General features: G+C 35.6%; 1 long non-coding RNA gene across 3 annotated transcripts; it reads right to left on the bottom strand.

Annotated features, from left to right (window-relative positions):
• Positions 1–228: 228 nt before the first annotated feature.
• Positions 229–3,114, bottom strand: LOC110898299. Of its 3 annotated transcripts, XR_002569338.2 has the most exons (7): positions 2,763–3,113; positions 2,585–2,663; positions 2,217–2,345; positions 2,030–2,125; positions 1,103–1,435; positions 770–899; positions 229–372 (listed from the first exon to the last, which is right to left on the bottom strand). It is a non-coding gene; the product is annotated as an uncharacterized LOC110898299 (long non-coding RNA). The 3 variants fall into 3 exon arrangements; XR_002569336.2 differs by having other exon boundaries at positions 770–1,435; positions 2,763–3,114; XR_002569337.2 differs by lacking the exon at positions 229–372 and adding an exon at positions 475–694 and having other exon boundaries at positions 770–1,435; positions 2,763–3,114.
• Between the last annotated feature and the right edge of the window lie 22,838 nt (positions 3,115–25,952).

Here is a 25,952-nt window from a genome sequence, read left to right on the forward strand (position 1 = left end):
TCTTCTTCAGTTTTCAATAATAAAAAACCGTTACTAACGGTTTCACCTTAAAACCATTAAAAACCGAACCATAAACACCTCTAGATTATTTACCCATGTGATACACAGGTTGTACTATTTAATAAATTGTTTTGAAAAAATCATAACTGAATAATCAGTTCAATTATTTCAGGTGTTACATGGGATTGAGTACATTTATGAAAAAAGGTAAGTTCATTACAGAAAAAAAAAAAAAAAGAATTAACAGGTAACTTCATTAGGGTAAAACCAATGACAGGTCGGATGTTTGTATTACAAAGACTTTAGTACATATAGGTAAGTTCATTACACATGGACAATAGCTTTCCTCTTATCTTTATCAAGATACACAACCTGCATCCATATTGCAAAACAATAAACAACTACATTTTCTTTAACAAAAACCAACTTTTATTAAAATAGCACAAAACAGTACAGTTGTTATCCAGCATGATGTAGACTAAAATAGCATAACCAAGGCCACTATAGACATTTTACTACTTTAAAGTGTTCCAAGGCCAATATAGACATTGTACTTGCTACAAATACCATAGTGTTCCATAACCAAGGTCAATATAGACATTTTATTACTTTAAAGTTTAATCACTGTTTTGCCAAAAGTGAACAACCTACAGATCTTGTCTTTATAGACACTCTTGAACATAAAGGAAACAACCTGCAAATTTTTATAAACACCAATCTTGAATGTAAATTGAACAACCTACAATAAAATTAATTAAGAGAAACGTACCTTTGGGGGCGACGGAGACCAGGAAGGAGATGAAGGCGACCGGCAATGGAGGGCGAGTAGGTGACGTATCACATTCCGATTGAAACAGCGAAGGGGATTAGGGACGAGCCGGAACTAAAATTACAAAATCCTAATTTTTGTGTGGTGTGTATACTGATTAGTGTATACATGGGATATATTATCTATATATTTTTTATTTTTTTTAAGTTTTCGGATATCGGATAATCCGATTATCCGAATTTTTAAAAAATCACATCCGAATCCAAATCTGAAACTTCGGATTATCCGATTCGGATTTTTTGAACACCCCTATGTTTTGGGATATAACCTTACCAAATTTCATAAACAGTTGGGCATCTGAGGTGCTAATGGATGAGCAGTTGACGAGATGTGGCGTCTTGAGGTTGGCGTACTCGTCCATGTAGCTTGACTTTTGAAGACGGGAGTAGAACGGTGGGACCCGTGGGGTTGTGTTTGCGTGCGGGGAGTATGCTGCTGAGGACGCGAACTACTTCATGCATTGTTGGTCGCTCGGATGGTTGACGCTTGGTGCACAAAAGCGCGAGTTGGAATACCTTTTTTTACTTCCGCGAGGTATTTGCACGTTGCGGATATTTCCGGATCCACGGTTTCCATGACGGAGTTGGTTGCTGTCTTTGACAAAATCTGAAAATATAAAAAGTAAAATGAAATAAAAATGAGTAGAAAATGACCGCTTACCCAACAAATTAAGATAGCATGCTTGAATAGAATGATTTAAAGCTAATTTTACATTTATATTGATCATCAGTTGATTAAATTGACTTAAAAGTAATGCAATTTCGAGGAAGCCAGTTTGCCAATCACAGAAGCTTCGTACATATAATCAAAAAAGAAATTGAATTAGCTTAGCACTAAAAATCCTTAAGACGACTTATTAAAAGATCTGTAATGTTCTACCAGAAATCATTGATCAATCGATTAACAATAACTAACCATCTGTAGAGTTCAAGTGTTCAACCAAAGATAAACAAAGTAATAAACCATAGCAATTAAAATAGCAAAAATCATAACTGAAGTAGCAGGAATATTTTTAAATTGATTATTATAGTAACAAATTCTAGAGAAGCCAGTTGTTTACCTTACAAAGCGGAGAAGCCACAACTCAAAATCGGCATAAGTAATCGACCAGACCATAATTAACAATCAGAACAATAGAAGAAGCAAGAACTCAAATCAAGCAATAATAAGCATCAGAACATTAAGTGTCAAAGAACAAACCTTAAATGGAAGTCAAGTCGAAAAAGAGCCAGACTGTCAATTGATATTCCGGTTCGACTCGTTGCTCCTTTCCATTCCTAGATAAATCATATTTTACTAATATGACCCGTTAGGGATTAAACATAAGCCAAAATCAATTCATGCATTTGAACAAAGTCTGAAAATAAGACAATTAACTAATACTTACGTTTTTAGGCTCATCTTGTTAAGAGGGGAGGTTATAAGAGTGTTTGGTAGGTCAATGGAATGGTTATTTGAAGGAAATATCTCTAGTGTCACATCATCCCCGTCAATATCATCCCCTTCAATGTCAAACCTGTTATTTTCACCATTATAAGTTATATATGAATAAGGTTTGTAATTACGTTCAGTGCATTTTGATCACAAGCTAATTTATGAAACCAATTAAAAGCAAGGACAGTGCAAAACTGTGGACAAATAAACTTAGCTTTACTGTATATATAGAAAATGCAGTTGTTATAATGATACAATGATATAGTTAACCTGCAATATTTGCATGCACAAGTATTTGCCATCACAACTATGAAAACCTACCTCTCAAACTGTTTGAATCGACCTGCATCAGTCTGGTGTAAGTCAAATCGATCAAATAGGGTGATATTTTCAATATCAGCTGAGAAAATAAGAAAAATATACAACATCAGGAACATTTGACAGAATCAAAAAACATTAAAACCTGTGTCTACTCAAAGCCACAACCACCATCGCTGACCTGAATCCCCGTTCGTACGCCATCGCTGACCTAAACAACAACAAAGCAGTTGTCTCTCCGCTCGCGGCGGAACCCTAGCCGCCACACAAAGCAGAAAATCGTGAGAAACAAAACCCTAGGTACAGGGAATCATATAATCGTGAGAAAAAAAAAACTAACCGATTTCTTGAGAGCAAGGCAAGCCCGTCACACAATTGCTCTCATCATCAAAACCCTAGATGAAGAACAAACTCAGATCCCACACCGGCTCTGTATCAAGTCGGAAGATGAAGATGAGGATTTTGATTCCACTCTGATATTGTAGATCAACAACACATCTCTACATCTCTGATTTGAATCCACAGATGCAAATCCAGATCTTTGAGGGGGAGAGAGAACGAAAATGAAAAAGGCTCGTAGTTTGAATTTTGAAAAGAGCTCACGTGATAGTTAACAGAGCTCTGGTCAAAAGGCTTTTTGTCTCTAGCCTGTTTCTCACCAGCTTTTAATAAAAAATAAAAAACGTAGGAAAATGACACGTGGATTTGGAGAAGGCTGGTAACGCCATGTAGGAAAGAGAGAAAGAGGAGGCTTGTGGTGTTGACACCTCAGCCAAAAGCCTTTTGATTTATTATAATAGTAAGATATAATAAAAGAAACCACTTTAGGGACACTTGTCATTATATTAGGCCTTCTCTTATAGATAATTAATAATATAATGGAAAATCAACAAAAAAAAAAAGTTACGATACATGGGGCATTATAATACACAATTATGGGTGAGGAAATATGGTATTTGCTTTTATCTTCTCAAAACCGGAAAAAATAAAATATTAATTAAATTACACAAAATTCCAAATTTAGTTGTAGGCCATACAATCTAAAATAAAACACTGTTCACAATTACAAATGTTATATATACAACTAGGCGATGTTGAGTTCGCGTTGCGGGGTGATGGCCGAATAATTCTCAACCAACTAAAAAACAGTACTATAGTTTTGCTAGAAAGAAAAAGTAAAAAGAGTGTTAGGCAACTACTTAACACGATTTTTAGCTATGGGCAAAGTCATATTTTTATTTTTATTTTGGGGAAAAATCAAATTTTTCTCCGGGGGTAAAATCCTAATTTTTAGCTAGAGGAAAACCATATTTTTATTTTGTACTGGAGGCAAAAACATAATTTTGAATTGAGGGTGATATCGTAATTTTGAACCGAGTGGAAAATCGTAACTTTTAGTTGGGGCAAAAGCATAATTTTATTTTAAACCGGGGGCAAAGACGTAATTTTAAACTGAGGGCAAAACCGTAATTTTAAAGTGGGTATAAAATAATAAACTGGTGTAAAATCGTAATTTTTAGCCAGGGGGGAAACAAAATTTTATTTTGAACTGTGGCGAAAAGGTAATTTTGGCTGAGGGTAAAAGCGTATTTTTTACCGAGGGCGAAATCGTATTTTTTAGCTCGGGGCAAAAGGGTAAACGTATTTTGAAGTTGGGGCAAAACCGTATTTTTTAATTGGCGGCAAAAACGTAATTTTAAAATGAGTATAAAATAATAAACTGGTTGGTCCAATGGGTATTGCTCGCCGCCAATTTGGACCAATGGCAGGTAAACACTATTTCGGGGCAAAAGCGTAATTTAAAAGTGTGTATAAAATAATAAACTGGTTGGTCTAATGAGAGAGGGCCAACCACCCATTTGAACAAATAGCAGGGAGATACTATTCCTTGCCATATCTATACATATAATAAAAGAATCCATGATAGGGACACATGGCGTTCTATGAGTCAGTCTTAATTATTTTTCTAAATATTTATTATGGAAAATCATTTATTGATAATATTAAATTTAAAACTTCTAGAAGATATTTTAATGATAATGACAAAGATAACTGATAATAATATATTAATTATTATAATCATATATTAATTATTAAAATCTAAAAAAATATATTAGCGTTTTAAATATTTATAAAGATAAAGATTTTATTTAATTGGTTGCTTTAATTGTTTTTATATTTTGATGATAAGGACAAGGATAACTGATAATCACATATTAAAATAAAAATATTTATTCTAATCAATTGTTTCATTAAAAGGATTTATTCAATACATGTAGAACAAATATATTTTTATACACTTCTAGCGGTGGTCGAGTAGTCGGCCTTTGGACATAGCTCCGAAAGGGTGGGTTTACACGTGGAAAGCAGTTAGCCGTTAAAAAAAAAGAATCTTTTAATATATGAAATTATATTTATTAAAAATAAAAACCATTTAATTACATTAAAAATTAAAAAAACAAGTTACAGTCCACGTCATCACTCGACGTTAGCATCAAATAAAAGATAAAAAAGAAATAAAAATCCATATCACCACAGTTACCGATGAAATTGATGAAAAATACCCTTAATTTTAATGAAAAATGAATATTGAGTGACCTGATTGGAACACTTTTGAAATTTGAGTGACCTAATCGGAACACTTTTGAAACTTGGTTACTATTCTACAAAGTTACCCCTAAAAAATAAAGTGAGATGTTACGATAAGTAAATAGTACCTCAAAGTTCCTTTTGTTAGAAAACACATCTTGATTACTAAATGTTTTAACGGATTACATTATTCGTGTAAGACATGTGTTTATTCAAATCGTGCAATACACGAGTTTTTAAAAGATGTAACTATTTTATTACTTAGTATATAAAATTATATTTATTCAACCCGTGTAATACACGGGGTTCTTACCTAGTAAGTTCTATAATATTATCCTTACAAAACATGTAACATTATATATAGTACTAGTGCTAATACCCGCGAATTTCGCGGTGTTGAAAAATGATAAATTTATTACTTTTATAAAGAAAAAAGTATGTTATAATATTATCCTTACAAAACATGTAACATTATATATAGTACCAGTGCTAATACCCGCGAATTTCGCGGTGTTGAAAAATGATAAATTTATTACTTTTATAAAGAAAAAAGTATGTTATTGATTATAAAGAAACTGTACGCGTAAACTTATTATGGAAATATAAAGTTAAAGATTAAAATAAAACGAAGCATCGTACTACAGAACTTCACGGGTTTGACTAAATAATATGTAGAGGTATTGACAAAGAATATTATACGTATATGATGATCATAACGAAATTATCCGAACAAAATCATTATGGAACTCTCAGGTTTACCATCAACACGCCCAAGTTGTTTATAACCAAAATACTGCTAAAACCCCGCGAACTTCACGGGGTGGAATAAATAATACGTCATGAAATATAACAACATTCTTAACATAATTTACAAATCTGTAAAATTTCTTTGATAATGAAACAATATAATTATAAGTATCTAAATACTTGTTATGGATATCCAACTTCAATTCTTGAATTGGTGTCTTTTCCTTATCTAACTTGAACCTATAAATAGCAAATTGCAAGTAAATACATTGATGAAACCACAAAGAATTCATGACAAATTGCTTCTTCTGTGTATCAAAAGTATAAGAAGCATCAACAACTACTTAAGGAGAATCTTAAGAAGCACGATGTAAGTTATGAAAATTCATTTCTGGATGTCAAACATATTAAACAACACATAGCATATACAATAAAAACAAATAGCATATACACTGATGCTAAATTAGATGTGAATGCAAACATTACTTTAAGAACAAATAATCTAAATAATAACTCCTATTTAATGAATAAAATTTCACATGCTGGCACACACTATAACAAAGGAGTTAAGAACAAACGATTAGAAATCTATATAGTCTTAAATTATTACTTAGTTCAGTACAGTATAGACAAAATTAAGATAAAGATATAAAAGTTAAAACGTTTATTTAGAGTGCAATGGGAATAAATATAATTAACTGTGAATTCAATGTAAATATAAACGTTTATTGAGAGTCGTTGATAGATCTTACACATGAAAAGAACATACCCTCTTGGTTATCAACCGTCTTTCTAATCACAGGGGTAGTATGACAATGAAAACACTAAACATTAAATAAATTCAAATAAGCCATTCAAGAAAGTATAAACCTTGGTCACGAACAAAAGTAATGACTAATAATGGATGGAAAACAATGAACAAAACAAAAAGACAACGAACAATTGAGAAAGCTACAACTCCTAATCCTATAACATCACAAACACAAACTCCTACCACAACCAAACAAAGCTTATATAATGAGAAGAAAGACGAAGATGGATGCATATATGTTACTTAGCTACAACAGGGATAACACATTCATAGTGAAGAGCCGAAGGAATTGAACATCAAACGGCTTGCCCCCTGAAAATACCATTTTAACCATTTGCCCAAACCACCTAACCTGTTTTTGGAAATTTGAGGTGAAGAGTGTAAGTACCAAATTAAAATTACAAAATGATCGGGTGGCCACATGCACAAAACATAAGAAGTCTTACATTTGATGAATTACGTTGAATGGTAAGTGTCACAAAAGTAATACCTTGTATTATCAATAAAAAAAGATAAAATTTGTGATTCCAAAGCAGCTTAGTAGCTTTAACAAAACATCTTTCTTAAAACACATATATACCCGTTGATGCAATCTACGGTAATGCTTAGCCTCTTTTTGTGATAAGCCAAGTAAAGTTGTATCAACCATATGCAAAAACAGAACACAAGGTTAAGAAAATGACTTTAAAATCATCAGTGTTAATTATTTACGTGATGTATACTCACCATAGCATGAAACTATTCACCTTTTGGTTTTTTTAGCAAATTAGATAACTTTACCCTTGTTATCAAACTTTAACAGTCTGAAATTAGATGCTCGACTGGAAAATACAACACCGTGTTTCAGATTCGATAAATTAATAAGAAAAAAATCAAATGAAGAATATAAAGTTTTAGATTAGTAGACCTTTCACCAACCTGACAACCTGTTTAAGAGATAAAAATGTTGTCATGAAGTTACTTAAAGTGGTCCATGGCAACCTGACAACCCGTTTAACAAATAAAAAATTAAAAACATAAAAAATAAAATGCAACCGTGAGAATAAATGCAACATTACATGGTTATAAATAAGTAAACTTGCCTCGCATCTTTATAAATCTATGACAGTTGTGATTTAAGTTGGTTTCTCATTTCTTCATATACGTTGGCTTCATCTCCGGGAGGGTGGTCAATTTAAAAATAAGATTGGGAGGTTAAACAGGCAATGCAACTGATCCCACAATGCCATGCAACCTTACACTGGACGCAAAATGACCCTTTTTTGTTTAGTTATTTACAATCCAAACAAATGCCCTTTAACCTGTTATTACACAAAGTAAGAAATCAAAAACGCTCAATCAATATTTTAAATTAAGCCTAATGCAAAACACTTACACGAGCCTTATATGATGTTGTTGAAGAGCAGTGCAACATGACCCTGTTGCACCGATGCCATAATTCAAACTTTGAAATTTTCTATTTATTTTCAAAATTTATTAAAATTCGTTGATCATAGTAAATATATTAATATATTATAGGAAAGTCATTTAGCTATCTAAAAAAAATTAAGGAAAGTTATTTAAATTATCTAAATCAAAATTAATGAAATCAACATGAACATTTAAAATTGAAATTAAAATCATTTCCAAAATTAATGGAACATGCTTTAATTACGGTAAATATATTGTAGGAAAATAATTTCTTATTTAATTGAAATCTCAAAATTTGACTTCAACAAAAGTTTAACAAAAGTTATTTTATGTATAAATAATGACCGTATTTATAAATTTAAAAAGAAAATTTAGCAAAAGTTATGGAAATGAAAGAAATTCATTTTAAAAACTTACCTAAACAAATGCCCTTTAACCTCTTATTACACAAAGTAAGAAATAAAAAACATTCAATCAATATTTTAAATTAAGCCTAATGCAGAACACTTACACGGGTATTATATGGTGTTGTTGGAGAGCAATTCCAACATGACCCTGTTGCACCGATGCCATAATCGGTACCGGTTGCGGCTGCCCCTTTACCAGCGGTTTCTATCACACATTTGTTGTTGGGGTCAAGACACTTATAAATTCAGTTCAAAGCTCTTATATTTGTTGAGTAATTTTTCGAGTAAGTCTTTAATGAGACCACGAAAGGTTGATGCAAATAAACAAAAGTTTTTATAAATAACAAAAAAGTAATTAGAAAATAATGAAGAATCGAACTCGAGCTTGAAAAATTTCTTACAAACTCCTAACTGGTATACACCATAGTTGAAATAGTATTTGAGTCTAGTTTGACCAGTTATTGCAGAAAAAGATTAACCAAAAGTAAATATATAATGAAAGAATACCTACCTAGGCTATGCCTCTTAACCCAAGGCTTATGCATTCCTCACCAAATTGAGAACCGCAAGCATTTTGAGCCTGTCTTTCGACTGACCGACTGCTGTTGTTGCTGCAAATAAAGATTTACAATTTGTTAGGGAGTTCTAATTGTATACGAATTCCATATGTAAAAATTAATCTAATTCAAACTTTGAAATTTCCTATTTATTTTCAAAATTTATTAAAATTCGTTGATCATATAAATATATTAATATATTATTGGAAAGTCATTTAGCTATCTAAATAAAAATTAAGGAAAGTAATTTAAATTATCTAAATAAAAATTAATGAAATCAACAGTAACATTTAAAATTCAAATTAAAATCATTTCCAAAATTAATGGAACATGCTTTAATTACGGTAAGTATATTGTAGGAAAATAATTTCTTATTTAATTGAAATCTCAAAATTTGACTTCAACAAAAGTTTAACAAAAGTTATTTTATGCGTAAATAATGACCGTATTTATAAATTTAAAAAGAAAATTTAGCAAAAGTTATGGAAATGAAAGAAATTCATTTTAAAAACTTGCCTAAATTTTGTTAAGTTAACAAAAATATAACTATAAATTTACCATAAAAATATTTAGTGTAGTACATGGAAGAATTGGCGACTTGAAACGAACAAAAATACTCTGAAGTTTCTCTAGAAAAAGCCTTACTATAAGTTTAGTCAAAACCGTTAAAAGTTTGACTAAAATGTCAAAATTATAAATAATGAGACTATTTACCATATTTAAAAAAAACTTAAATTCTGGATAGATAATATTTACCATATTTAAAAAACTTAAACTGTACCTCAATCGTCGTGGTATAAGACATTACTTATTATTATTTCTGCTTAATGCAATATCCAGTATTGTATGACTGCTGCAATAAAAGGGAAAATAAATAAACAACACTGTCTATACATAATATTAATAGCAGAAATCGTCTGAAACACCAGGTCACAGAATTGAAGTTGTCCCAAAAATACAGAACCAAAAAAATAATTATTTGATGATACTTTAGACATATATTGGTTACCTGATGTTTGGGTCCTTTCGAATGGATTTGCTTGAACCAAAGGGCAATAAGGAGATTGCAAAAATCAGATATGGAAAAAAAATTATAAACACAGGATCATCTAAAATGACCCGAATGATACAAATCCTTAAATACGGTAGAATTGACCAGTTATCTCCACAATATACAAACGAAATCTATTAGACGATAAGATGTACCAGGATCTAAAAGCAAACTACTGGTGGATTGGTTTGAAGAAGTCCGTAGCAGAGCATGTAGCTAAATGTTTGACTTGTGCGCAAGTCAAAGCTGAGCATCAGAAGCCGTCAGGTTTGCTTCAACAACCTGAAATTCCCACGTGGAAATGGGAAATGGTGACGATGGATTTCATTACCAAGTTGCCAAAAACGAAAAAGGGAAATGATACCATATGGGTCATAGTAGATAGACTGACGAAGTCAGCTCATTTTCTACCCATCAAGGAGACGTATAGCTCCGATATGTTAGCTCAATTATACGTTGATAAGATTGTAGCGCTACATGGTATACCTGTATCTATTATCTCCGATAGAGATACTAGGTATACGTCACATTTTTGGAAGAGTTTCCAACAATCATTGGGCACTCGTTTGAATTTTAGTACAGCCTATCACCCTCAGACCGATGGTCAGAGTGAGCGTACTATTCAAACTTTGGAAGACATGCTGCGTGCATGTGCGATCGACTTGGGTGGTAGTTGGGATAAGAACCTACCACTAATTGAATTCTCTTACAACAATAGCTACCACACCAGCATAAAAGCTGCGCCTTTTGAGGCCTTATATGGTAGAAAGTGTAGATCGCCCATCTGTTGGGCAGAAGTTGGAGATGTCCAACTATCAGGACCAGAAATCGTTTTTGAGACGACGGACAAGATCGTTCAGATCCGCGATCGTTTGAAAGCTGCCAGGGATAGGCAGAAAAGTTATGCGGATCCGAAGCGCAAAGATTTTCACTTTGATGTAGGTGACAAAGTGTTACTTAAGGTATCGCCCTGGAAGGGGGTGATGCGATTTGGTAAGAAAGGCAAGCTAAGCCCGAGATATATAGGACCTTTCGAGATTGTCGAACGTGTCGGGTCAGTGGCTTATAAGTTAAACTTGCCTGAAGAACTTAGCGCTATACATAATGTGTTCCACATCTGTAATTTGAAGAAGTGTTTCGCTGACGAATCATTGGTTATACCGCATACAGATATACACATAGATGAAAGCTTGAAGTTTGTGGAAAAACCATTGTCGATTGAGGATCGACAGGTTAAGAAGCTCCGAAGAAAGTACATACCTATTGTCAAGGTCAAATGGGATGCCCGTAGAGGTTCCGAATACACGTGGGAAGTGGAATCCACGATGAAGGAAAAATACCCTCATTTGTTTCAGTAAATCTCGAGGTCGAGATTTCTTTTAAGGGGGTGAGGATGTAACACCTCGAAAATTTTCATCCAATAATGTACTGACACGTGTCATAGACTTTGAAAATGCGAAAACATACTTTAGAGGGACTAAAGTTGACAAACAGTGAAAACTATGGAACGTAAGGGTCCAAAGTGTCAACAATGGATAAATAGACTCCATAATAACCCTACATAATGTTTATAACCCTAAACGGATGGATCATGGATCATACGAAGCGGAAAATGCACGAAAGTGAGGAATTACAAACTATAGGGACTAAAAGTGTCAACATGTTGAATTTATACCTCTGAGTGAACTTTTGGCAGCCCCGAAGCTTTGTAATGCTAGAATATACTCACTAGAATATGTGGTAAAAATTTCATGAAGTTTCGTTATCGTATGAGAAAGTTATGGCCAAAACCGTACTTGAGGGGTTAAAAGCGTCAACGTCGAATTTCATGACTTTTCGGGTGAGCGCAAAGTTAACCGAGAACATTACCATGTTGGTAAATGTCCCAAGGTTCTTAAAAATCAGATTTGAAGGTTTACGAGTCAAGATATTCCGCAAAAACCTCGCGTGTAAAGAACAGGGACCAAAACTGCAACAAATGATCAAAGTTTGGAGCTGCAGACCCCAGGCGCCCGCCTGAGGCCTTACGCGGGCCGCGACCCAGCGCCCAGCTCCAGTTTTCGCGAACAGTGCCATTTTGGTCCGAATTTTGAGTGTTTAACAGCTAGCATCACCTCTAAAACTCACCAATCATCTTACATGCAAGTATGGACACCTGTTGCACTCTTATAACACCTGAAACCTCCATAAATCAGATCAAATTCATCACTTTTGAGGGTCTTGAGTAGTAAACAAGAACACTAGCAAACTTGCAAGAATTCACAAGGCATTCCAGGAGCATTCTGATCGACAAGGCAACTTCCTAGTGCTATCTAAGCTTCATTAGGACCCTTGTAAGCATTCATATCATTCTCTAATTCGTTCTAGCTTTGATTATTAGCCAAAAGTCAATCCGTAGTAAATATAGTTTGACTTTTCGACTAAACGAAATTGGCTCAGTCATTTCTCAAATTGAAAGTACCTATATGTTGGTATTTATGTGGGAAACAAACCCTCAAAAGGGTATTCTCTGATTCACACTCTAAGCATGCTATTTGTCGAGTCAAAGTGGTTCTTAAAAAGTCAACAGGAAGTGTTTTTGCAAATTATAGCATAAATGGTAATGTAGATGACATGCAATCAGTTTGATCATCAAAAATAACTTTATAATGAATATAAGAATATGTTTTACCATGATCAACTCGACAATCTTTAGTATAAACCCGGATTGGAACCGAAAGTCTTATAAAACGACTTTTTCGTTGACTCTCGATTCGGATCCGTGCATGCATGTTTGAGATCTGTATTGGAGTTTATTTTTGACCATTTTTATTTAAGTTTAACTCTCTGGAATTTTTACAACTTGAGTCTATGCTTAACCGATTCATATGCATGTTTCCGATTTATGCTTAAAGTTGACTATTTTGCCCTTTTTGTTATAAAACGTGATTTTTGGAAAAGTGAAAGAATAGAAACCTTTATTACTGATTTATAAACTTGCACCGAAAATTTGATATCAGTTGGAGGTCCGGATTTTGAGTTATGGCCGATATCGTAAAACTATAGCTTTATGTTAAATAAACGGCGCTTTTAGCGTATAACCTATTTAAGGCCACTTTTTGATATAAAACTTTTTACCCACTGGTGTTATATAATATTTTGGGATTTTTGAAGATTTTTATTTAATTTTTGGCTGATCGTATCATAGGTCTCTAAGTTGATTCGGTTAATACCGGTTTTGACCTTTTAAGTCATAAAATGAGTTTTATAAATCCTTTTGACCCCAAACCTTTTTCTACTGATTTTGTTTGTTAAATAAATTATTTTGAGCATTCTGGAAATATAAAAATCCCAGCTTTCTTTTAAAAACCCGGAAACGGCTCTAAATCGCCTTTCTAAGCGTTTTTAACGGATAGTATGCGTTATACCCATATTAAACATATAAGGATTATACCTACTGATGTATTTAGCATATTTTTATAAAATAACAGTAAGTATAAGTTTTTGAACTCAGATTTCCAGTTTTGACATTTTTAGCCCTTGTGAAATTACCAAAATACCCCTAAGGTGCATAGTTTGATTTTAAATGATAAGTTTTGTATATGGGTCATACCCTACTGTTATAATATGTCAAATTAAGTATATTTACTGTATAAATCAGACCTGTAACTCAGATTTTCAATTTAACCCTTTTATAATCTTTTAAATGACCAAAATGCCCTTATAAGGCATAAATTGAGTTTAAATTGATTCGGGGCATAATAGAACATAACTTGCTGATATTATAACATATTTAAAGCATATTATCTCAGGGAACTTGCATATGACTCTTTTGGCTACCCGTAACGCTCTTTTAGCGCTCGGTTCGGTTTATGTAACTAGTTTGCATAAATTGACCGAAACGGGTCAAACATTATCATTTTTTGTCTCAAAATCCAGAATGTATTTAGTATACCCATATTATACAAGTATTCAAACTTGTCGGGTCTAAATCACATTCTATCCGGTCTTCGCTTAATCGTGCGCTTGAACCGTATCGTCCTTAAAACTAACCGGTCAAGCTTAGGCTTAAATAAAAGACCCGTTAGGAATCTAATAGGTTATTATAAACCTTTGTTCCAGAATAGGAGGCCCAGTAAAAGCTACCCTCACTTGCCAATTGTTATTCATACTTACTAAGGTAAATACTTTTTAACTTATTTTCCCTATACGGGCTTGGGGTACGGTATATAGAATACCGCTTGATCGAGCGTACAAAATCTTGCACCCTTGGGTGTTCAATTGAATAATTTTGATCGGCTCGTTTAAACAGTCTTGTTTTACTTAAAGCCTTTGGGGGGTTAATGACCATGTCCCGGATATCCTTGGCATTATCTTACGAGATGGCCACGACCAGAGCACGGGGTGTAGGCGTACACCCGTCAGTGTATAACTCTATATTGTGGTGTGTCTATTAATCTTTAACCCGGACAAGATCCCGGGCTACTGAACGCACGAGTAACATGTAATTCGTTCACAAGATTATATTGCATAATTATCCCAAGTTATAAAAATATTTTTATGCTATGTGCATTTAAATCAATTTTCAATCATTTTCAAAATGAGTCAGTTAATTTGTATTTACCAGTGTAAACTGACGTATTTTCCCAAAAGGTTAAGTGCAGGTACTACACGTACTAGGCTGGCTGTCTCCTAGAGCGTCCACAATAGTCTCGCAAGCTCGGACGACAATAAAACTGTTGAACAATTATCTTATTTTATTTGATCCGCCTGTGGATCCGTTTCAACTACTCGTGATATTTAATATTACATTTTATTTAAAGTTGAAATGAATCTATTTCTGCTTCCGCTGTGCATTATTATATTGTGTTGTTTGTCTATGATGATGCCAACTACGTCACCATACCCTCCACCGGGCCCACCGGTGACACGTGGAAATTGGGGGTGTGACATGTATGCGTGTGCGTACATGCTTTTTTTTTACCAAATTGAACTTATAAGACAAAAATCTACACTAGAGTCGAATATGCTTGTGCTGACGACTACTCATAGTGGCAATGTGGGACTAGTCCACTTGATAAGGACACATATCTCTTATTGGGTAGGTCTTAGGCTCAAACCTATGGAAGTATTAATTATAGAATAGTAGGTGTAGAGGAGGTAACATTTGCACTTAGACCATGCGTAGTGGTAAGGTTGAATAATACCCCCACCCTTGGGTATTTTCCGCCATGTGTCAGTACAGTCAGCAAGGGCGTTATTGGGCGTTTTTCTAAAATGGGTGTAGTGGGGATGTGAGCATTATGTTAAAAGGGTGTTGTCACACCCCTAATTTCCACGTGTCACCGGTGGGCCCGGTGGGGGATTACGTGACGTAGTTGATATCATCATATGTCAAACAACACAAATTATAATGCACAGCGGAAGCAAATGAAAATAGATTTATTTCAACTATTAATTGTAATATCAAGTATCACAACCACTCAAAATAGATCCACAGGCGGATCGAAAATAAAAAGAAAGAAATTGTTCAACAGATATATGCATCCCAAAAGCTTGCGAGACTCTACGATGCTAAGGAGAAACCAGCCTATTGCGTATAGCACCTGCACTTAATCTTTTTGGGGAAAATACGTCAGTTTGCACTGGTAAATACAATTTAACTGACTCATTTTGAAAATATTTAAAAATTGGTTTTAAATGCACCAGGCACAAAACATTTTATAACTTGGGAATATTTAATCAGAGTTAAACTTGTAAAAGATTTACATGTTTGTTAACCGTTCAGTCGCCCGAGTCGTATCGTGGGGCTTCATCAACCACAAGCTTTTTGGGGTGAACACTGTTTTCATTTGAGGAATGACGATCCTCATCTTTCTTAGGTTTGGGAGGAGTAGGTGGCGGCTTGTTGCGAATCTCAGAATGATTCTTTGGTTTCGTATGTGGTGCAGACAGAGTTCTACTGTGGGTTTCACTGTACTCACTGTACTGTCGCGCTAAGGCTTTCTCAACCGCTTCATTCACAATCGCTTTCAACTCGGCACCAGTCACTAGGAACTTTGCATCATCACGGTTCTCAACCGGATGGCTATTGGCTTCCTCTGATCCGGTCATGTAGCTTCAACGCTACATATAATTAATAGACAAGATTTTCACTTAAAGGCTCTTTATAGTATTTTATGTTTTATTAACCAAGGTTTTAAATTGCCATTTTAGGTTAATTTATTAAAACATTAGGATGTTGTTATTATCCTATAATACTTTATTATTAGCACATAAGGCCTAGTCACAAGGACAATTAGGATATTTAACAACCAAGATTTTACAGTATCTAGGTGTTTTAGGTCGAATCATAGTTCTCTACCATTAATTAACAGGGAGTCATAAGCTGCCATTGTCTTTAGTCACGGAGGACATTTAATTATTGCCCACAGGCACTTCACTTTCAAAGAAGTGGTTAAATAATTTAAGGGAATTTAAAACTAACCCAATTATACATGGCCTGTGTGACTTTACTGATTCACAGTTTGCCAAGAGCATTAACATACTAGATGTTAATAATTGGAATCTATTATGTGGGTTATACCATCTTGGCCAGGTTTGAATAACACAAAGGCTAGGTTTTACCTCTAAGATTCTTTTAGTAATTAACGCAGAATAATCCTAAATTGAGATGTTAATTATGGATCTTATCCTAATTATGGAACTACCATCTTGGCCTTGTTTTATAAAGCTAGGTCTTGGTTCACTTTAGATGTTACCAATTAATTATAATGGCAGATCCTTTTAAATATTTCATTTATTTTCATAATTTATGCATGCAATAAAATAAAAAACTTAATTAAAACATCTCACCAATTGTTTTAAAACAGTACAATAATTGCCCAAACGGGACTTCTACTAAAAATAAATAAAAATGCCCACGCAGGGGCGGGAAATAAGAACAAACCCACGCAGGGGTTAACTAACCAAACTTGCTCACGCAGGAGCGGAATACAAACCACATGCTCACGCAGGAGCTGAATACTGGAATAACAAGTCCGCGCAGGGACTGAATGACAACATAAATAAAATAATCAGGGTTTTCAATGACCCCTCCTCTTCGACTTCCCCTTAAGCAAGTCTGACAGCCCTTTGAAGAAACCTTGCCGCTCTATACGGTCTTCACGAACTTCTTGTTCAACTTGGTTTAGCCTCTCAAGGACTTCCTGCTGAATCTGTGGCTGTGGCGGCTGATACACTGGTTGAGGAGGTGGCTGATGCTGGTACCCATAAGTCGGGTAACCAGTAGTCCATGGCCCTCCATATGGTCCTTCAGGATGAAGGGCATTGTAGTCCCGAGCTACTTGATACGGATCTACCTCCGCATAACCGTAGTTGTAGTTGTAGTGGGTGTGCGCCGGATGCTCGAATGGGTTGTATGCTGCTGACCTAGCATACGCAGGAATCGGGTTATCGAAACCCAAAGGTGGTACCACAGGTACTGAGTTAACATCTGGTATAGGGCTTGACGGACCACCATCATATGGGTCCTCTTCCTCCTGAAGTGGCGGATAATGGCTGCCACTTGATGGCTGGGGAGTACTGATTCGAACTCCACCTCGCACAGACATCCGTGCATTAGACCTTCTCCGCCTTGGTGGCTCCGGAGGCGGCTGCTGCTCCACTGGCGGTGGTGGCGGCGTGACTGCCACAAACTGTTGACCCACCGAAGGATTGTAAGGCCCTATAATGGTGTAGGTTTACGCCTATCTTTATCAAACACAAATATAGGCTATTGGGCTTAGCCTTGTAGTGGGTTAGATAGTAATAGAATAAGCCATGTGGGCTAATTAGTGATTTGGGCCTGTTTGGTTATTATTTGTGCATGTGGGCCTGGCCCAACTTGTAACTAGGCCACCCTATGTAACTATAAATAGGGTGAGCCTAGGTCATTCTTAGGTTAGACATTTGTTAGACATTTTAGAGAGGTTCTTTGTGATTTTCGAATTCTTGTCAAGTGTACCAGACGGTGCTCTAGAAACCGTGTGCATTTTGTTTATTCAATCATTCAAGTTCTTGTTCTTAACACTTTTCTCAGTATTCCGCGCTTTGATTAGTGTTTGATATCCGATTGTTAGTGTTTGATTAGTTTTTTTATTCAAGAAAAAATAAAAAATATTTCGTTGCATAAATGGGAAATGAAATAATTTCATTATGGTTAAGGGCTGACTCATGTAAGACCAATATTGAAATGGTCTGACTCCAGAGTGATGTGTTAGTAGGCTTTATCCTGATGGCTGGACTCCTTGACTGGTACTGCTTAGAACACTAAATTTACTCTATGACCTCAGGAAAGATCGGTCACTTGGAATTAGGATATGGCTATTTGAATGCGTGTGTGACGTCCCGATACACACAATTTCGTTCTAGTTCTGAAATCTTTTCTGTCCAACTCGTGTACCTCCTCTGCTGCATCCAGATACATGCTGACCTGGAGGTGCTAGGCAACGACAGCTTCTGCTGCATCCAGATACATGCTGACCTAGCTGTACGTTGTCGCGCTATAGATCAATTACACCCGAAAGAGGCCCTCTAGTGCCCAAAAGAAACCCGAAAAAAAAACCTATATCAAACTGAGAAAAATCTCATTTGATTTGTATATTATATCCATCTCTGCTGCTGATCTATTCTTTTCTCTTCTCAATCCAGTCCCAGTCAAGATTTCAGAATACTAGAAGGGACTTGTGAAATATGTGGTAGGGAAACTGCATGTATGATAGTGTGTTCTGATTAAAATTCTGGGATTTGATCGTGATTGATTTGAGTGTTCATATAAGTTAAAATGGAAAACATGATAAATAAGTTGCAGACAGTTAAATGAAAAAGGCCTAAGGAGATAAGTTTAAGTGGACAAACATACTGGCAATCGGCTCGGATCACCCAAAGTAAATTAGTGTTGATAAGTGTAGTCTAGTTTGAAACACTGTGATTTGATCCCATTGCAATTTGTAATTGTATATTAGTTTCTTTGTTTATTGATGTTTTAGTTTATATTGTTAGTTTTTATAAAATCAAAAATCCAAAAATAGAGTGCTTATTTGTTTTATTAAAAATATTAACCGTTCTTGAAGATTTGATTGATCATCATAAATTGAATGAAATTTGAATTGTGAAATCCAAGTACAAATACTTGGATGTACCGAGTGTTTATGTGGTATTTCCCTCTGTTGCACATAAATGTTTGCTTATGAATTTCTGAGTATGTGCAGAATTTAAAATTCAAAACAAGAAACAGGGGTTATTGAAGATTGAGATGCTGTTGGTTGCTGACAAAGCTTGAAGCATCAGAATATCAAGATGTGCCTGAGTCAGAAGAACCAGATACAAGTCATCATCTGACAGTAATAGTGCATTTGAAGAAGTACCTGTGAACCTGCTTGAATTGAAGACATTGACAAAGAAAAGAGTTGCTAAGAATCCTCCACTTGCATTTCTTTCAACAAGTTTTTCAAGCAAAGCTGATCGTGTTTAAGAAGAACTAAGAGCCCAAGTTTGAAGATGAAAAGATGAAGTATCTTCCCACATGATGAAGACTGCAGTTTGATAAAGACATCATAAACCTAGGGGGATATTGTAAGGCCCTATAATGGTGTAGGTTTACGCCTATCTTTATCAAACACAAATATAGGCTATTGGGCTTAGCCTTGTAGTGGGTTAGATAGTAATAGAATAAGCCATGTGGGCTAATTAGTGATTTGGGCCTGTTTGGTTATTATTTGTGCATGTGGGCCTGGCCCAACTTGTAACTAGGCCACCCTATGTAACTATAAATAGGGTGAGCCTAGGTCATTCTTAGGTTAGACATTTGTTAGACATTTTAGAGAGGTTCTTTGTGATTTTCGAATTCTTGTCAAGTGTACCAGACGGTGCTCTAGAAACCGTGTGCATTTTGTTTATTCAATCATTCAAGTTCTTGTTCTTAACACTTTTCTCAGTATTCCGCGCTTTGATTAGTGTTTGATATCCGATTGTTAGTGTTCCTAGACTTACAATGATCCTGTTGCTGCTGATGATGCGAGTGTTCAGACGGGGTGAAATACCAGTCAATGTTTCGGAACCTCTCCTCGTAGCTGTCTGGACCGCGATAAGGCGATCCGTGGAAAGATGATCCGTCAGATATCTCTATCGGGTGGTTGGGCGTCCCCGTAGCAGGCTCCATTGGGTCAGTATCCTCATCCATGTTGTTTTCCCCTGAAAAGTGGTCTTCCGGTCCAAGTGGGTTAAAACCCACAGGTTCTGGCAAAAGGTTAGCCGGGTTAAATCGGCTTTGGAAAACGGGTGTTGGGTCGCCAAAAGAATGGTGAGAATTGGATCTCTGAAGAGGTATGAAAGCTGGCGGCTGGTTGTTGGGCTCGTTTTCAGAATGGGGCCCAAATGAGTGTTGGTACGAAGGAGAGGAGCTAAGGGATACTGATCGCCTTCCGGGTTCGACATAGAGCCTCCATGGCTCTTGCGGGCTGGTGCTCATGGTGATGGAAGGAGTACGTCGATGCGACGGCCCGGCCTCGTGATCATGTCCTGACACGGGTCCTTTGCCTCTACCGCGAAGAAATCTGGGTGGCATGATGACCTGCATACGATAATCAGACAACAACAGCAATATAATAAAAGACTCAAAAAATAAAACAATTCAGAGTTTGTCCTATGTTCAATGTCTAGACTTGGAACTCGAAGAATGTGCAATTTGTGCACTGAGATTAAACACAAAAGGCTAGTGTTTAATTCACTCAGTGTTGGCTCTGATACCAACCTGTCACACCCCTAATTTCCACGTGTCACCGGTGGGCCCGGTGGGGGATTACGTGACGTAGTTGATATCATCATATGTCAAACAACACAAATTATAATGCACAGCGGAAGCAAATGAAAATAGATTTATTTCAACTATTAATTGTAATATCAAGTATCACAACCAGTCAAAATAGATCCACAGGCGGATCGAAAATAAAAAGAAAGAAATTGTTCAACAGATATATGCATCCCAAAAGCTTGCGAGACTCTACGATGCTAAGGAGAAACCAGCCTATTGCGTATAGCACCTGCACTTAATCTTTTTGGGGAAAATACGTCAGTTTGCACTGGTAAATACAATTTAACTGACTCATTTTGAAAATATTTAAAAATTGGTTTTAAATGCACCAGGCACAAAACATTTTATAACTTGGGAATATTTAATCAGAGTTAAACTTGTAAAAGATTTACATGTTTGTTAACCGTTCAGTCGCCCGAGTCGTATCGGGTTTAAGGTTAAATGACACACCACATGGTATAAGTCCGCGGCGGGAAGCCAACGTTAATACCTTAAAAATAATGGACATAATACCGGGTGTACGCCTACACCCGGGTGTCAAGGTCGTGGCCAAAAATGATGCCAAGGATATCCGGGACATGGTCATTAAGCTCCCAAAGGCATAAAAACAAACAACACCAAGTTTTTAAACGGGTCCCATTGATAATACCCAACTACTAATGAGATGGGGTCAATCACCCGACCAAGCGGTATTTTATATACCGTACCCCCAAGCCCGTATAAGGGAAAATAAGTTAAAAGTATTTACCTGAGCAAGTATAACCACAAATTCAAAAATGCACGTGTCTTTTACTGGGCTCCTATTCTGGAACGAAGGTTATAATAACCTATTAGAATCCTAACGGGTCTTTTAACATAGCCTAAGCTTAGGCCGGTTAGTTCCGAAGAATAAATATGGTTTAATCGCGAGGAATGCGAAAACCGGGAAGGAATGTGATTTAGACCCTACAAGCTTGGATACTTGTATAATATGGGTAAACTAAACACATTCTGAATTTTGAGACTTAGATGATATGGTTTGACCCGTTTCGGCTAATATGCGTGAACTAGTCACATAAACCGATCCGAACGCGAAAGTGCGTAACGAGTAACCACATAAGTCATATGCAAGTTTCCTGAGGTTATATGCACCAAATATATTGTAATATCAGTAAGGTATGTCCCAATACGCCCCAAATGTTTTTATACGCCAATTACGCCTCGTAAGGGCATTTTGGTAATTTTACATAGGCTAAAAGGGTAAAAACGGAAAATCTGAGTTCCCAACTTTAGTCTACTGTTATAATATATATTTTTATAAAATATATCAGTAGGTATTAGACCTTTTATATATAAACTCGTTCTGACATATACTATGTCGTAAAAATGCCTAAAAAGGCGATTTGGAGCCATTTCCGGGTTTTAAAAGGAAAGTTGATATTTTTTATATTTCCAGAAGGCTCAAAATATCATATTTAATATAACAAATCAGTAGGAAAAGGTTTGGGGTCAAAAGGTTATGTAAAACTCATTTTATGACCGTAAAGGGTAAAACCGGCATAAGCCGAAATAAGCTTAGAACCTCTAGTTATGCTCAGCCTAATAATGAATAAAAATCTTTAAAATTCCCAAAATAATATTATATAACAGTGGGTATAAAGTTTTGGTATAAAATTCGGGTTTAGATAGGTTATGCGTTAAATACGCTAATTATTTATTAAGAAAGCTTCTAATTACGCTAACGAGCATAACTCTTAATCTAGACCTCAAACTGATGTCAAATTTTGGGGACAACTATATATTTCAGTAACTAAGGTGTCTACCCTTTTACATTTTCAAAAATTATAATTTTTGGACATTCGGGCATAATGGTCAACATATGGGCATTTAATGGAAACATGCATATGAACAAGATATCTAATGAACCACATTGTATAATCACAGGAGGATATACTAACATGTTAATAGGTTCAAAAGAAGCTCTAAGGTATTTTTAATCTTGACTAAAACGGGTCAGAACTGAAAGTCAAAGCGAAAATCAAACTATGCGACTTTCGGTTCCGAACCGGGTCTAAACAGAAAATTGTCGAGTTGAACATGTTGGAACATGTTCTTATACTTATTACCAAGTTATAATAATGTTCAAACAGGTTACATTCAACCTACATTGCTAATTATGCGTTAATTTGAAATTTAGCATTCTGTTGACTTTTTATAGATAGCTTTGACTCGACAATTAACATGCTTAGAGTGGGAATCTGGAAACACCCTTTTAAGGGTTTGTTACCCACTTAATTACCTTCCTAAAGGTATCTTTAATTCGTGATTAGACAAAGCACATTATGCTTAATCACGAAGTCAAACCTTAATTACGACGGTTTGATTTTTTAACTAAGCTAGAAAGGATTAAAGATGGTTAAGGACACTTACAAGAGTCCTAAGATGGATTAGAGAGCCTAAGAAAATGAGGTGGTGACCAGAGGAGCTCCAGAAAATCTTTAGCCAAATGTTCCAAATGAGCAAGTTTCAAAGAACACACTTGAACTCTTTATATAGTGAACTAGATGCCTTAGGATCTTGCCAAGCAACTCTAGGATAGTTACAAGATCATCCCAGATGTCCCTAAGGGTCTATATACTGCCTAGGAAGCCCATAGAATCGAAATGTTACGTTTTAAGTCGGTTAAAGGGCTGGACAGGCAGCTGTCCAAAACATACTGCCAGCGACGGTCTTACGGACCGTGAGCTTGAGGCCTTACGGTCCGTAAGGACCTCTTGCGGACCGTATGCTACAAGATTTGCGGTCCGTAACAGACTTTACTGAAACATGGTTCAGGTGCCCACCTTACGAACCGTAAGCCTAGGGCTTTGCGGTCCGTAACCGACCCATGCGGAACATTCCCAGGTACCCTGCTTACGGACCGTAAGCCAAGGGCCTTGCGGTCCGTAAGCGATGGCCAGAAGACAAAAGTTTGCAAACTTTTTAAGTCTTGACCATGCAACCACAATACCCGAAACATGCTGTCTCTTTTCAGATGTGGGGCCTTCAAGACCAGTCATTGCATGCCTTACTTTTTCTTACATGTTCCCCATTCATATCAACCTATTAAGGGACTTGTATTTTGACGGAGATTCAAAGAAAAGAGTCTTGGAATTTTATAGAAATTGGCCAAGCTTATAACAATTCTTATTCATAAGAATTTTATTAAATTTAGGAGTAGTAACAACCTATAATTCCATGGCCCTTAATAAAGATAAAACTTTATTTATTCAAGAGCAACCGGTTATCGAATGAGATGATCATCAATTGATTTAAGGGTCTTGGGATTTATAAAATTTGGGTCGCTCAGAGGTGATTTAATAACGTGTCGCCCTTGGGTCGTTCAGAGGTATTTTAAATAACATGACGCCCCTTTTTTTATTAGAAATCCTACCACATATCTCTTTATTAAATCCGGTTTTTCTGACATGTCTGTCACGGAGGACACGTGTCTTTATTCAATTGGACAGGAATTTTCGAGGTGTTACAGGTGTAAACAATTAAATAAAATAAAAAAACTAACCAAAAAAAGGTATTAGTCAAACCTAAAGAAGATAGTTGTGATTGGCCAAAACAATGCCCTCATAGCGTGATTTAAACAACGCCAAAACAACAATTCCAGCCAAACACGTCCAGGGGGTGGTGGGGCAGCGTGTTTGGGCGTTTTCCGGCGCAAAAAACGCCCCATTGGGCACGACTACGGGAGTCCTTAAACAAACATGCTTGACACGGGCATTTGTCCAATAGGCTTTGTGAATATAGAGATCCACCTTTATTGCCCAACTAGAGTTATGTGCCGCCCGCGTTGCGGGGCGCTAAACCCAATATTTCTTAGTTTAATAACTTGTACGCATTTATTTCGGTTAGTTATACATGCTACTTATAACACGATATAAAAAAAGATGCATCGAGTTAACCAAGTAAAGAAAAACACTCTCATAGTTATGATAAAAAAATAACTAAAACGATGGCAAGTGTGTAATTTAGAGTTAGGGGCAAAACAATAATTTGTTAGGACCAATTAGCGAGTGCTAGGCAGCTATTTGACACGAATGAAAATTAAATTGAGTAAACCAAGTAAAACAAAACACTACCCTAGTTTTGGCCCAAAAAAACTATGGAAACATTGCAATTTTTAGCTTGGGTAAAATCGTAATTTTAAAATGGAGGTGAAATAATATTTTGAACTGAGGACAAAACCATTTTTTTATTTTGAATTGAGGGCAAAATCGTAATTTTTAGCGTAGGGCAAAACAAAAATTTTATTTTTAACTGGGGGCGAAATTGTAATTTTAAACTGGGAACGAAATTGTAATTTGGCAGTATTGTAGCTGTGGGCAAAAGTATATTTTTTTAACCAACGCAAAATCGTAAATTTAAGCTGGGGGCAAAGCATAAATTTAATTTCGAACCGGGGATAAGATCGTAATTTTAAACAGGGGATAAAATCGTAATTTGACATGACTTATAAATAACTATTTTATGCAAAAAAAAAAAAAAAAAAAGGTGGCCGCCACTTTTGGCCAACCACACACTTTCACAATTCCCGCCGGTACTTGAAATTGTATGTGTTGAAAATAGGCTTTGTGAATATAGAGATCCACCTTTATTATACCAAAAGAAAGGCAAACCGTCTAAAAAGACCAAGAAATACCAGAGAACTGAAGATATATTTTTGAGTTTGAGGCGCAACCATATCGACAAACAAACTATCTTGATCTGCATATCACTTTCAATAGTTCAATTACAATGTTGAGGATGACTACGAATACCAAAAATGCCTAAACCCGTCATATTTTCAATGACTTAAGCTGAGAATCTTAGAGATTGTGTACCGGAGAAAATATTATCATATAAATTTTTTTCACAACTAAACGTGACATAATTGGGATGCAATTGTTGCAAATTTATTTTTCCTCTCTCGTACAAGCATGAAATTGAGAATGAAAT

This window comes from Helianthus annuus, chromosome 13 (assembly GCF_002127325.2).
Source record: "Helianthus annuus cultivar XRQ/B chromosome 13, HanXRQr2.0-SUNRISE, whole genome shotgun sequence".
Classification (NCBI taxonomy): domain Eukaryota; kingdom Viridiplantae; phylum Streptophyta; class Magnoliopsida; order Asterales; family Asteraceae; genus Helianthus; species Helianthus annuus.